The sequence below is a fragment of the Carassius carassius genome, chromosome 3 (assembly GCF_963082965.1).
Source record: "Carassius carassius chromosome 3, fCarCar2.1, whole genome shotgun sequence".
NCBI lineage: Eukaryota > Metazoa > Chordata > Actinopteri > Cypriniformes > Cyprinidae > Carassius > Carassius carassius.
Genome location: NC_081757.1, coordinates 9,446,125 through 9,462,939, shown reverse-complemented (window position 1 = coordinate 9,462,939; position 16,815 = coordinate 9,446,125).

The window sequence follows — 16,815 nt, the reverse complement described above, 5'->3', positions numbered from 1 at the left end:
AAGTTCAATAAACTTTCATTATTATTTGGGTGCAATTGACTAATTTCATTTGATTAATTTCACTGTTCGGTTTTACAGTGAAAGAGTAATATTATTTCAGAATATTGACATTTTTTGCAAAAAACATTGTAGCAAATTAGCTCAACAGGGAAATGTATAAATAATTACAATTAATAATAATTAATTACAATTATTTATATCAGCTACCAGTTGTAACAGAAGCAGAATTAATATTGTCATCAACTAATCTGTTTGCCTAGTGAACATTCAATGTAAGTTCATATCAACTCCATATCAACTGTGGCCACAGAAAATATCTTTCCTACATTATTAACGCATTAGAGCATGTAACTGGATCAGAATCGTATATCGTACATAAGACCATATACAAGGAAGTAGTAATCATACACAAATACCTGGGGATAAGCATGATAGAAAATTCAGAGAAAAAATTACAATGAATTAATGAAAGAAGTCATTTCCTATAGCAGTATGTGTCTGTTTTAGAGACAATTGAGTAGGGAGGACATAGGCACTGTGTTGGGTGAAGGGTCTGTGATTGGTTGTTAATCTAATGAATAACTCATTTGTTAAATCTAATGATCCATTGTGTGTCTGATTGGTCCGAATGCTACAACATGAAAAAAAAAAACAGTTGTACTGTATATATCGATATCTAGAGGGAATATATGAATATAGCAGAGACTTGGGTTGGGATGTTTTGACTTTGACAACCACCCAGAACACCCCAGCAACCACAACGCAATGGCATCTGAACTTTACAGACAACTTTGTGAAGACAGCATGGTGAGTGAGCAAAGCTTGATTGCAGCAATTCAAATTATTGTATCTTTATGATGAATTGCTTATATTATATTTCTCTTTTGTAAGTTGCTTAGGATAAAAGCATCTACTAAATGAAAAAAGTACATGTAAATGCATATAAATGCACTACACTCACTCAGAACATCCTGGAAACTCCAAAGCGATGTCCTGGCAACAACATATAGTACAACGCCCAAGCACAGTGGCACCAAGTTTTGCAAGGTCAAGCACCACTCACGTTTTCTTCAGAGAACACAACATTAATGTGCTTCTAGTGCTACTCAACAGGATCACTGAAGTGTTTTAATGGGAATGGTGGGGAATGGAAATTATCTTTCCTGCTGACTAGGTACGACCTGTCATCCCAGTTTGGGTAACAATCAAACCGTGAAACGGCACAGATCTGGGGGTACCAATATCTGCCAGCGTGAAGATCAGCAGATGGTGCTTGACAGTGTAAAATTTAGATAACAGGTCTGGGAGAGTCCGAACTGAGTCACCCCGCCCTGACATTTGTCTGCAGTGAAACAAACACACACTCAGGAGAATTATCAGTCACTCGTCCTCCCCTCTCTTCAGGTGTGTGGAGCCGAGTCTCTGTGAGCCGTTTATCTGACAGTGTCAATCTCACTGCAGCCCACAAGGCCACATCAGCACTTACTTTTCATTTACACGTAGCAGATGCTTTTATATTATTTATATGCATTTCATTTATCTCATTTTGCAGTGTTTACAATTGTAGAACCTTCCTCAGAACTATGACATATAGATTTGCATGCATATTGCAGATACTTTATTAAAAACAATGCATGGTGAATTTAAACCGTATATTTTACCTATTGAACCAATGGCCTTGAGGTTACTAGAAATATGTAATATAAGGGAAAATATCTAGGAATATAAATACATACATAGGCTATATATATATATATATAAAGCACAGACCAAAAGTTTGGACACACTTTCTCATTCAAAGAGTTTTCTTTATTTTCATGACTATGAAAATTGTAGATTCACACTGATGGCATCAAAACTATGAATTAACACATGTGGAATTATATATGGAATTATATACATAACAAAAAAGTGTGAAACAACTGAAAATATGTCATATTCTAGGTTCTTCAAAGTAGCCACCTTTTGCTTTGATTACTGCTTTGCACACTCTTGGCATTCTCTTGATGAGCTTCAAGAGGTTGTCACCTGAAATGGTCTTCCAACAGTCTTGAAGGAGTTCCCCGAGAGATGCTTAGCACTTGTTGGCCCTTTTGCCTTCTGTCTGCGGTCCAGCTCACCCCTAAACCATCTCGATTGGGTTCAGGTCCGGTGACTGTGGAGGCCAGGTCATCTGGTGCAGCACCCCATCACTCTCCTTCTTGGTCAAATAGCCCTTGATGCCTTCAGTGTGACTCTACAATTTTCATAGTCATGAATGAGGTGTGTCCAAACTTTTGGTCTGTACTGTATATATATATATATACACTCACTAGCCACTTTATTGGGTACACCTTGCTAGTACCGGGTTTGACCCCCTTTTGCCTTCAGAACTGCCTTAATTCTTTGTGGCACAGATTCAACAAGGTGTTGGAAACATTCCTCACAGATTATGGTCCATATTGACATGACAGCATCATGCAGTTGCAGCAGATTTGTCGGCTGCACATCCATGATGCGAATCTCCCGTTCCACAACATCCCAAAGCTTCTCTACTGGATTGAGATCTGGTGAATATGGAGGCCATTTGTGTAAAGTGAACTCATTGTCATGTTCAAGAAACCAGTCTAAGATGATGTGAACTTTGTGACATGGTGCATTATCCTGCTGGAAGTAGCCATCAGAAGAAGTAATAAAGGGATGGACATGGTCAACAACAATACTCATGTAAGCTGTGTTTAAACGATGCTCAATTGATACTAAGGGGCCCAAAATGTGCCAAGAAAATATCTCCCACACCATTACACCACCACCACCAGCCTGAACCATTGAGAAAAGGCAGGATGGATCAATGCTTTCACGTTCTTTACACCAAATTCTGACCCTACCATCTGAATGTTGCAGCAGAAATTGAGACTCATCAGACAAGGCAACATTTTTCCAATCTTTTATTGTCCTATTTTGGTGAGCATGTGTGAATTAGCCTCTGTTTCCTGTTTTTAGCTGACAGGAGCAGCTCAGGAGCATTCTCAGTCCAGTTTGGCACCAACATCCATTCCAAGTTCAAAGTCACTTAAAAAAAGTCACTTGCCATTCTGATGCTCGGTTTGAACTTCAGCAAGTCGTCTTCAACACATCTAGATGCCTAAATGCATTGCTGCCATATATAGATACATACACACACACACACACACACACACATACACTTAGAAAGCTACAGTTGTGGGAACGCTACCATAAAATACAATAGAACCATTTTACATTTTAAATGCTGAACTTAAATTTATTGTAAAAAAAAAAAAAAAACATTAACAGAAATAACTAAAATCTATTTAACTTACTGATATCCGCCTTAAAAACAAAGGTGGTAATGATTAAAATATCCATATGATAAATCAGCGCTTATCACAAGTAACTTTTCCATAAGCTTAGGAAAATACTATACCATGCATCATAAAATTACAAAACACCACTGTAACACACAGGACACTAAAATAACACAATAACCATCGATTTAATGACATAAGATGCAACATAACAGCCTAATGTACATAAATGATAAAAACTAAGACAACACAGCTATTTCATTGAAAATACATCAAGTGAAGAATTCTGGGAATATCAATTAAGGGTTAAATTATATGATGACTTATGTATGTTAACATTATTTTAGTGTAATATTGCATGAAATGTCCCATTAGACCCATTACAGTTTTTCACCATTGATAATTGTTTTTTACAGTGTAACAGAAACACATTAAGGTTACGTTCACTTTGTGTTCATTGTGTTGATGTACAAACTCTTATAGACACACAGAAAAGAAGAGCACAGTGCTATTTGAAAGCAAATAAAGCTACGCCTCACACTTTTGTGACTTTGGTCATCTTGCACTTCCTCTCAAGGGAGAGAAAATAAAGGGATGTATTGGAGGAAGGACATATTTGAACTGGTGCTTCAAACAAACTACCCCAATGAATCATTCTGCCCGGAACATCTCGCTTCCAATCAAGGCTGAGTCTTGAGCTCTATTACCTTTAAAAGCAATGTGACCCTCAATAAAGAGGATGACGGCCATGCGAAAATAACCAACATGGGGGGGGTGGGGTATTTATTTTATTATATCTAGAAGGCAGGAGGCTGAGTCAGGTTTTTACAGTAGAAATGGTGCCAGTTAAAAAGCATTGAGTAGTTTTTTTTTTAGAAAATGAGCATTGTCTTTATCAATATGTGGACCTCTACCAATAAAAAAAGGACATATATAATATAGTGTGACAAGACAACCATGATAACATAACTAATAGACTACTACTTAATCTACTCACAAAAAAACAATGCAATAGTGTCTCACAAGAAAACAAATACAAGAATGCTTATGATTAAACAAGCTGCTTTTGAAACTTCTTACAACAAAATGATAGCACTAAACATTTAATTTTCCATTTTAAAGTTTATGTTTGTATCAGCATGTTGCTTTCAAGTCAAAGTTATTTAAATAAAAAGTTCAATTCATAAAAATCTTTTCACATATGATATTGTAAATAATAAAGTAATTTGGAATCAGCTTCATTGTAATAAGGCTGTTTGAGCTTTAGCTATTTAAAAAATCTTTTTCATTTCAAATTTTTTACCGTTCAAAATAATCATAAATAAATGCATGCTTGCTTTGAGATTGAGTGCAGACTTTGATTAAACAGATAAGAGACTCTGATGTAACACGTTTTATTATTACACAACATTTCTTCCAATCAGCCATTTTAATGAAATAAGAGAAAATAGGTGTCTGAAAACATCACATTAACTGAAAAAAAAAACACTTTCTTTGTACACTGATAATTAGTTGCAAACCAATTTCTGAAGCTGCCTAGGTAAAACCAATCTTATAAAAGATAAAAATCGTTCTTAGATTCTGTATAAATGAGAGAGAGAGAAAAAAGTCAAGCCCTACATTAATGAGGGCAGGAGTGTACCTAAATCTAATTATTTTCCCCAGGCTACATTAAGACCAATGCACAACATAATGGTCACTGAAGTCAAAGTTGACAAAGTAGTAGTGTTTGTGCTTGTTTATCTGTTGTCTCTGAGTCCCCTGGCCTCCACATTGCAGGCGCTGTGAGGACCAGACGGAAGACACACAGCATGCACAATGAGGAGACCAGAGAACCCCAAATTGGACGTCTGGTCAATACAGAGTCTGCAAAAACATTAATCAGCAACTTAATTGCGTAATGTTTTTAGGTTTGCATTTATTTCTTGTGCCGTTTTCTAATCATTTTGATGTGAAGAGGATTTGAAAAGATTTATATATTTTAAAATGAAAGTTTAATATTTAAAATGATCATTAAATTCTGTTCAAGTATGCATGCAGATAGATAAAAGTAGTCATTTGTCAAACAGTGTATTACTTCTAGCACATAGGATTATCAAGGCTTCAAACAGTCATTGCAGATGACCTTCAGAAAACCTTTGATTGGCTTTTAATGTCTATTAATGTATATCCACCAACATAATCTACAAACCCACATAAAGGTCCTTGTGAAGCAATAAATGAAAGAAATGCAACAAAGGTACAATAAAGATGAGCACCATTTTCCGAGAACATATCTTCTACTCAGCTATGCAGTATGGTTCAGTACTCAGTCTCAAATGGACTGTGAATTAATTATAACATGCTCGTTTACCCTCGGGTTCCATTTAGCTCATAGTCAATGAATCAATATTCGATTCAGTAATGGATATCTTTGCGTTCAACCTTCAAAGATCCTGTCACTGTAAATAGTAGACTGCAATTATTCAGAAACATTAAGTCTATTGGCAATGTTTTTCTTAAATTGTGCCACTGCACCGAAACAAGTCAAAACAGCCTGTTTTCTTTCATGACCTCGGGGTGTTACTTGACACGACATGACAATTATTGAAATGTTAGTTTTTAATTGGAGGCCAGTGTCACTCTAGTCATGACTGACCTGTTATTACGATCAGAACTAAACCCACCCACCTTTTCCTCCTGAGTGAACACTTAATACCACAGAAACACAGAGCTTATTGATTTCTTCCACGTACGGTAGTATTAAGTGTATCTATGAGTAAAAACTATTTTTTATGCCAAACTCTTTGGTAAATTATTCCTGTGAACGGCACATGAAAGGAAAAGAAGTCTGCATAGTTGATAGACAGAGGTGACAAAAAAGCAATTACTTTGTAAATTTTATGTCTGTCAGAGTTTATTGGTAATACTTTCCCTGGTATGGTCAGCGAACACATTGTGAGCCTTTTCTTTTTTTAACGATGACTAAAAAAGTGCTGAAATAAAGAAAAACAGCTTCAGATACCTGTAGTTGTTAGTTTTGTGTGTGTGGGTGTTGATAAAAGTTGACTGAAACACACTGAAGCGAAGCTGACACATAATGACCCACAGAAACACGTAATTGAGATGAAGCTTCTATGAGTCAGTCCTAACACCTGAACCTCTTATGCCATCCAGTCACCTTCGCTGACCTTCTGGAACTTTCTGCACCTTCTAGAGTTTTTCATGCAGAAATCAAGCCAATCAGTCTTGCATGCTCACACGGGAGTAATAAATCAACCACACAACATAAAATCTGAAAAAGATCTGTGGTTCATTTTTGAGTGCATGGTCACCTTCTTGTGCACTTTTCTATTTCTTTTTTAGCTGCTGTCAGACACTTCAGAATGGAGACAGCTCCAGCGCCTACTCAGTCCATGGGCAGCTTCACACTGACACTCAAACAACAACTAATGAAAGAGAACAGCTAGCTGTCTTTGCTGATAACTGAGGAGCCGAAGGGGGTACAAACCTAACAGGTAAAGGGAAGCTCTACAGGAGACTTATTTAAATGTATGTATGTGTGTGCGGGTCCATCAAAACACAGTCAAAATTCTCTCTGAGAGGTTTCGGTGATTGAAGGCATAGACAGTTATTAGTGTCTGAGGACCATAAAAGAATCTACAGAATCTACAGGTATTTACAGAATCTGAAAGCTTCAAGAAGGGGTTTCAAAGTAGGAGGCCAGAACTCCTCGGGGGATTGGAATTTTCTTTTTTTTCTTTTTTTTCAAGGCTGTCAAAGTTAACAGCAAAACTGCTACAGACTGATGTGTATTGTGAACAATGCAATTCAAACTGTAATTGAATTTGAAATGAATTGGATCATGCTTTTCATCAGGTTTAACATTAAAAGAAGCTTTGGCTTCGGTACAGCAACATAGTCAGTTGTAAAAGTCAGTTATTTAATTTAGCAAATGTGATGCAGTCTTTATTATGTCATATTTTTCCTCACACAGAATAAGTGGGCCTCTATACACAAAAATGCGTAGTTATGTTTATATGGTGGGAAGGGGGTCCTTTTCAGGGTTGTTGGCAGTTAAAATGGTAACCTTGTGAAATATGATTAGAATTTTTAAAAAACTAATTCTGTTTTAATATATTTGAGAAATTCAGCTAATTTCTTTGATGAGAAAGGTGAATTTTCAGCAGTCATTGATTCAGACTTCAGTGCACAGAATTTTTTTTTATTATTATTATTATCAATTTCGAAAAGTTTAAAAGCAGTGTGTCCAATCCTGTTTCTGGAGGGCTACTGTCCTGCAGATTTGAGCTCCAGTCCCAAATAAGTAAACCTGAACCAGCTAATCAAGGTCTTCAGGATTGCTAAAACCTTCCAATATTTGGACAAGCTAAATGCTGCAGGACATTGGCCTTCAAGGACCAGGATTTAAAAGAACAGCATTTATTTAAAATAGAAATCTTTCAAAACATTATAAATCAACCTAATGCATCCTAAAGCATATCAAGTATATTACACATAAGTTTATAAAGAACAATATAAGGAAAACATTTTTTTACACTTTTGAACATTTCCTTTTTGTTTCACTGCATTGTTGTTCTGCAACCAAAGCAACCTGCAATACTGATAACCAGAAATTGTTAAGGCTGATCTCAAGCAAGGAATCTTATCAACTCGCTTAACCGGCAAGCATTTATTGTCCATCCAGCTTCAACTAAAAAAAGACCATGCTCGTCTAAATCCCATAAAAAAAACAGATACATTACAGTAAAATCTGCTGACTCCTCACAGAGTTAAAAGTCAATTATAATAACATTAAAAAGAACTCTGAATCCGTTTTTGAAAACCTTTCCCACATACTGACAAATAACCACAGAAGCGACCAGACAGAGAGAAAGCACCATGAGTAAGATGAATATTCAGAGGAAATCCTCACCGTTCCTTCTGTCAGAAGAAAACAATTCTCATTAAATTCAAAGTGATCATGGTACAACTTTAATTAATCTCACAGTATGGAGCACAAATGCTGCTGCTATCAACCAAACGCATATGTTGCAGCGGATCATGAGTGTGGAGTTGATATCACATACAAACACTCACATGCTCTGTAAATATTAATTGCATTATGCAAGCATGTATCATGGCGTGACCAACACCACAGAGCAGATGGTGCACAAACTGGATCTTGTATAGTGTCTCATCTGAGTGTTTAGAGATTATAAAAAATAATACCTCAGTCATGACCTGATCTACTTCACACACTGTGTCCATTTCAGTGAAATCCCATGAGATGGATATCAATTATTACTCAACCATGCAGAATCTACACATAAATGCCATTCACAATCGAACAGTACCATTTTTCTTACTATATATTACAATAAAATTGCACATCCTGAAGGTCACTAAAGCAACCGCCTCCTTCAGCCATAATCGACCTGCTTCACAATGTCACTGGAATGACAGAGTAGAGCTACGGCTACTTATTGGCAATCCCACATCGAATGATATTGATTAGCACATCACTTATCATGTTAATGAATAGTGATGTTGACACGGTTTAGGGAGAAGATGAAGCATGGGGCACAGAAAGGAAAAGAGCAAACAATTCCTTCTATTCCCCAGACCACTGAGCACAATGTGACTGGTAAGGACGCTAGTCATTCATCTCCTCGTGGAACCACAGAAAATCATTAATAGTGGAGTCTGTCCCGCTCCTTTAAGCGAATCGTTTAATCACAGAGTGGAATTGTGGGCAGGCAGAATAGATAGATGGATGCAAGAGTGATTCATCTGTTTTGTTTGGGAGCCTGCAGGATGAAAGAGAGTCGAATCGAACCTGCTGCAAAAGAAATACAACACAGATTATTCTTTCGAAAGAAATAAACAAGGGAAGAGAGAAAGAAGAATAGACAGAACTAAAGACACACCAAAAGGCTCCCAAACCTCTCACTGATTCAAGCCTGTGGCAAAAACTGCACCCGCTCCCCACTGTGTTTCTGATGTTTGGGTGTGTGTGAACCCATCTGACGGATGCCTCGTTTTCATTTACGAGTATTAAACTACGTCCATCCACTCCAGAAGCCATTGAGAGTCTGCATTTGTATAGTGTGTTTTAGTGTACCTGCCAAGCACTTAAATGGAATGGACTCCATAGAAAGGGTCCTGTTTCACAGACAGCGCTTGAGATGACCTTTACGAAATCGTGCGGTTGTTTTACGTGTTCCACGAGAAAATGACAATGAAATTTTAAAGAGGTTATTCTTGGACACTGAGAGAGATAGAAAGGCGAGAGATTATAGGTGGAACAGAACAAACATTTTATCTTGGACAGTTTCTACTGACCCAAACACACCCATTCCATTAATAGACACGGCTCCTTCACAGTGGGATGTGCACTTTAGGTCATATTCCATCATCTCACACCTGCGTGCACATATAGCACACACATGCACAACCACACACTCCATTTCTGGGAAAATCCTGTCTAAAAAAATGCCTGTACAGCTGGATCTCATTAGTATTCATACATAACCTTCACATGTTCGGATGTACACTGAAATGTCAAAATGGGTGTTCTGACAGCATCTAAAATGTAAAGTTATTCATGTAAAATATATTTTATAAACAAATTCTTTATATTGTATTTCTATCATACATTTGTCACTTTTTTCTATTGTACATATTTTTGAGCCTCTAAATCTACTCCAATGTGCTATTATAGAATGTTTAGAAATTCTTTTAGATTAAATTTTATTTCATTTCGTATGAAAATGTATTGTGTTATTATTGCCACTATTGCAATATATTGTTTTATCCCCTCACACACATTCTGCACAGTTTAAATATACAATTTATAACTACATGCATATATATGGCTGCCAGACGATAATTTTTTTTCATTTAATTAATTACATGAAGTGTCAATTAATTAATCTTATTAATTGCAAATTACATTTGTCTGTGAAAATACCCCGAAAGATTATTTAAAGCTATTTTTCTGTTAAATGAGGAAGTATTAAGTAGACATTACAAATGGAAGCTTTAGAAAGAAATATTTTATTTGACATAAGATGTATTGCACATAAACGCTTAGGTTTCAACAGCCATAAACTATGGAACATAAAAGAAGATAATTTGAGAAACATCTTAAAAAAAAAAAAAATGTCATGTAATGGAAGTCATTAGTAACCAAAACAGCTTTGTTACCAACGGTCTTCAAAATACCTTTTACGTTGCACAAAAGAAAGTAAGGCATTTAGGTTTGAGTACATGATTGCATAATTAATTTTTTTAATGAAATAATACACTATATAAGAAACTAAAACTGCCAGCAACTGGCAGTAAATGTCTTTTTGTAATTAATTAATTAATTGGTTAATTCAAATGGCTGATTAATTCAGGAATTCAGTAAATGGCTCTCTTCATGAATGGACTTTTGAATCATTGGTTCACAAGATTCATTCAATATTGAATCTTTAAACTGCTTCGAACGAATCCTTTGACAATCGCTGGAAAATTAGGTGATATTAAATGCATATTTTGAGAAAACTAAAGCGTTTTTTGATCTTCCATGCATGTAATCCTATTGTAGGAGACTCCCAAAACAATATTAGGAACCTTAAAAATGGCATAATGGGGCATTTTAAAGCTAAAATTTTTGTTGGCAAAACTGAGCAAAAACAGATCTTATTAAGTTCTTATTTACTGAACTGTTGTATAAAATCACATTTGCACTCGTTGTTTTCTGACATAAACAGCACTTGTGTGATTGCTTTCAATGCTAGTGTGATAGCGCTTATCATGTGATATAAATATTAGAAAAAACTCATATTAAAAAAATACAGGAGCATTTTTACCCCACTATCTTGAATTTTAGGGCATAACTGCGTTTTTTATTGCCCTGCATCATATTTGTCAACAGTCAACTGTATGAAATATAAGATGATGTACAGATCTGGGGGCGGGGTCATTGCACTGCATTGAAATATTTTATTCATAACTAATTAAGTTAACGCGTTAAACTGACAGCCCTAATATAAATTGATACATACATGTATACATACATGTGTGTGTGTATAGTCAGGTCCATATATTTTTGGACACAGGCATAATTTTTTATTATTTTAGCTGCTGACCATAACATATTCAAGTTACAGTTATTTAATAAAAATGGACTTAAACTGCACACTCTGAGCTTTAATTTGAGGGTATATGCTCATCAAAATTGCAGGAAATTTTAAGGAATTACAGCTCTTTAATATGTACCTTTTCCCTTTTTCAAGGGAGCGGCGTGGGCTATTCTTTCATTATTTCTACATCAATTAAGCAGGTAAAAAGTCTGGAGTTGATTCTAAGTGTGCCATTTGCATTTGGAAGCTGTTGCTGTGAATCCATATCATGCAGTCAAAGGAGCTCTCCATGCAGGTAAACCAGACAATTGTTAGGCTACCAAAAAAAAATTAGAGTGATGGCAGTAACATTTGGAGTGGCCAAATCAATGTGGTACAATCTGAGAAAAAACATCTAAAAAAATAAAAATAAAAAAGGCCAGTCCACTGACACTTCTGAACTCCACACCACCAATCTAACCTGCACCTGCTCTTTTACTGCATTGGTCACGGTACTTTACATACATATATTTGCACTACTCATATTTTGCACAGCCTACACTATTCTAGCTATTACTGTAAATTGTTACTGTTAGTTGTTACTGTAAAAAGCACAGTAAACCATTTCTATAAAAATATCATTGCACTACTGTTATTTTGCATATAATACATTGTTTAATAATACTTTTGCACACTCATCCAACTGTATTTATTACCACTGTTCTCACGTTGCTGCTGTTCATAATGTACATTCAATCCCTACATTTACATATATTCGTATTCTGTATATACTCAGCTCCATTCTGCATATAGCAACTCTGTACATTCTGTATATCATAGCTTCACTTACTCTGCACTTTTATGTATATAAAATACTATATTCTTGCACTTTTGGTTAGATGCTAACTGCATTTCATTAGCTCTGTACTTGTACTCTGCATAATGACAATAAAGTTGGACAAATGGACGAGGACCCAAAACATACAACAAAAGCAACCCAGGACTTTTTCAAGGTAAAAAGTGGAATATTCTGCAATGGCAGAGTCAGTCTCCTGATTTTAGAAAGAACCACAAACAAACAACAACTGAAGCCAGTTGCCATAAAGGTCTGGCAAAGCATCACAAAGGAGAAACCCAGTCTCTGGTGATGTCCATGAATTCCAGGCTTAAGGCAGTTACTGCCTGCAAAGGATTCTCAACAAAATATTAAAAATGAACATTTTATTTATTATTATATTTATTTGTCCATTTACATTTGAGACCCTGAAAATGAGGGGACTGTGTATAAATCTGGTTGTAAATCCTAAGCATTTTATGTTATATATTTTTTTCAACCCCTTGAATTAAAGCTTAAAGTCTGCACTTCAATTTCATCTTGTTTTATTTTTAATTCTGTTCTGGGTGAATAAAGATCTGAAATTATGAAAATTGTGTCAGTGTCCAAATATATATGGACCTGACGGTATACACACACACACACACACACACTGAGAATAATGGAAATGAATAACAAAACTCAATAAATAAATAAATAAACCAATTACAGTAATAAGAATTTTGTGTGATAATGTGCTGCTAAACATTTATGACATTAATGTCACAATGCAAATATCCTAAAACAAGCTTTATTTATGCAAAGTATATTTTCTTAGGTTGTTCTTCTGATATACTGTACAGGTTAGATTGACTCTTTAAGACATACCTTATATCTAACATGCACAGACTCACACACACTTGTTCTGTCTTTCTCTTTCTTTTTCCCTCTCTCTACTGAAAGCGCTCACCCTCTTGCTTACAATGACACACAGACATACACCACACGAAACAAAGAGTAGCTGAAAGACAGATGAACAGCTCCTCTCTTTTACCCTTTTCAAGTGCTTCAGTCTCTCTACTGGTATTGCTGGCCATCCTTCCTACCAAACCACAGAGGAAGAACACTTTAGTAGACAAAATCCTTTAAAAGCATCACTCACCAGCCACCTCTGGGAAACTTACAGTGGAAGCAAACTCATCTGACTATTAACAAATACCTGGAGTATTTCCATAAAATCTTTTTTTTTTTTTTTTTGATTGAAAACCAACCAGGACTTACATTAAACAAGGGGCTCAAGCAATAGCTTACAGTCTTTGTTGAGGATTTTTGTAACTTAGAACGTATAACCATATTGCAACTTTAAAGAAACCCTAGCTACCTCACCATAACATTCTTGGTAGCACCCACAACAGACATGGGCAAGCACTATTCACACATTTTGAGAAAATGCAAAAATCCAGCTGTAAATGTGTCATAAGTATATAGCTGAATGTATACTGTATATGCAGTGGACAAGTTTGAAGGGATATACAAAAGGTTTATCATTAAAATGGACCCCTTAAACAATTACATTACTGAGTCATTACAGAGAATACTTCATTGACTGATTGAGAATTCATTGATCTCCTGTTTTTCAAAGCAAGTGATTCTAAGTGATCTTAATGAAATGACTCTTTGCACATGTGTGGAGATTCGTCGAGTATGTTGAATTAGCAGTCTTCTGAATTAGTTTTTGCATTAGAGAGCAGATTCATTTTGTGTGAGTTGTTTCTGAATGACTGTTGAGTGACTCTTGGCATTGGAGTGTGATGGTTTAAATGACTCCTGAATGACTATGTGTATCAGTTGGCTGATAGAGTGGGCGGTGGGGCATAGCAGTGTGATTTCAGGAGCTAAATATATATTCAACACACACACACACACACACACACACGCAATGTTTTTCTTTGATTTTATTGCACAAGATGGGTATGGTTATAAAATGGAATTAATTATCTTAACTATATACTAGACAACACTGTTATATAGAAGTATATTTTAGTAATATTGAACTCAAGTGAAGTATACTGCCTTTTTGGTGTTATGAGTGATTGTTTTAAAATTTGGTGTAATTTAATATCTATCTATCTCTCTGTCTGTCTGTCAGAGATGTAACAATATCAAAATCTCACTATACAATTATATCTTAATATGAAGTTTCCGGGCATAATATTTAATGTGATAAATAAAAAAAAAATATATATTTTTTTTTTTTAAAGACAAATGAACACATAGAAAAAAATGTAAATGTACATTTTAAAGTTAAATTATTATATCTTATGTACTTTGAGAGTTCAAATTTGAAGGGTTACTCCACACCAAAATAAAAATTTACACCCATATAATTCCAAACCCATAAAAGCTTTGTTCATCTTTGGAACACTATTTAAGATATTTTAGATGAAAACTGGAAGGATTGTGACCGTCCTATTGACTTCCAAGTAAGATACACTGTCAAGGTCCAGAGAAGTATGAAAGACATCGTCACAACAGTCATCTGCCATCAGTGGTTCAACCCTAATGTTATGAAGTGACAAGATTACTTTTTGTGTGTGAAAAAAACAAAAACAACAACTTTATTCAACAATTTATCTCTGTGTCTCTGTACATCACCATAGTGCCATTTTGGAGAACATCCACTAACTGAAACTGCGTACGCTATTATGTATCAGCCGTGACACAAGGATACGTTTTCTACATGTATTTATGCTTAGATTTGAAAGAAAACAATGTATTCTTGTGGCATGGCTGACAAAGAGGAGCGTAAGCTGCTTGCATTCAGCTCATGTTCTTCAAAATGGCACTATGGTGATGTGGAGAGACAAGGAGACGAATTGTTGAAAAAAAAAAACAATACTTTTTTTTTCTTTGCATACAAAAAATATTCTCGTTGCTTCATAACATTATGGTTGAACCACTGATGGCAGATGGACTACTCTGACGATGTCTTTCATACTTCTGTGGACCTTGACAGTATACCTTACTTGGAAGTTAATGAGACACTCACAAGCCTCCCGGTTTTCATCCAAAATATCTTAAATTGTGTTGCGAAGACAAACTAAGCCTTTACGGGTTTGGAACGACATGGGGGTAAGTCATTAATGGCAAAAATGTTCATTTTGGGGTTAAGTATCCCTTTAAGGTGAGACACTGCAGGCAAAAACACTGTTTTTTCAAGCACCTGTCAATTTTGAGATTTTGGGCTTTTTGGTTTTTCATAAAGTGCTTTTTTCAAACTAGTGGAAGGAAAGCATCCAAAAGACACTGTTAAGTGTTTCTTTTACAGCACATTATCTGTTTGTGTCAATAGATTTCAATTACAATACATATTTTTAAAGGTCCTTTTCTCAAAATGAGTTTTTTCTTCAACACTGAGCCATAAATCTCCACTTCAGTAGCACTTCAGCACTTCAGTAACACACCAAACTTGACATTTTTATTCCTGTCTATATTCTGAAGGTTTTTACAGAGGGATTTGTTCATATATATTTTCCTTGATTATATACAACATTTTATTCCCCCCAAAATTGTGAAAATATATTGTTTTCTGGCTCTTCAAAGTATTTTCTGAATTATGGAGTGACAAAAAAAGATAACCAGAATTCCCTCTGTAAAAACATTTGACTCTAATATGTCAAAAAAATTAAACAACAATTTTGAAACTGACTTCATCTAGTGTTCAGATTTTTGTACTAGACATTTATGCAAATTAGCACATATTTCATTAAATAATGCCTCATTTGCATATTTAAACATAACATTTTTGAAAACTTGTAATACAAAAAATGTTTGCAATAATCAATGTAACCAATCAACTGGGTAAGTAAGGTGATAACTATTAGTTATTTTTTTTGCCCTATTCACCTGCAGTGTCTCGCCTTAAGAGCTCCAACCCATATTCCTAACTAAGAAAACTTAAGTCAGAATTTACTTGTATCTGAACATTAAAGGTGACTCAACCCTCTTTTGAAATTGTTGTATACTGTCTCAGTCTAAATTATATTCACATTTGTGTTTTAGTAAGCCAACAAATGTATAATAATAATAATAATTTTATATTGTTGTTATTTCTATGACAGTAATAACCATATATTGTAAAACAACTGCACTGTAAAATAAATGAAAATAAATATTCCATATGTATATTATTTTTGCTTAACACTACAGTAGGGAAATTACAATAATTATTTACTCATTTATACACTTGAAAGAGATATTTTGAATTTGGACTGCATTTAAACCGCTAGCTTTCAACTATTCATACTGCAATTTTAATTAATTTATGACTGACACGGCAGTAGAGTTTTTATTTTGATGAAAAACATGCTTACAAAAACACGTCTCACAACAAAAATAAAGCATAACTGGTGGCTTTTGCGTTCCCAAATGCATGCTAAACTTGCAGCACATGCAATAAATTAGTTCACTGCATTCGTTCACTGTGACCGGAGCTGTTCTGAGTTGCGGAAAACACCGGATCACGAGCTGATCGCCTGAACAAAGTGCACACTTCGCTTTGAAATGCGCAGCAAAAACAGAACTTGATAAAGGGTTTAAGCCATAT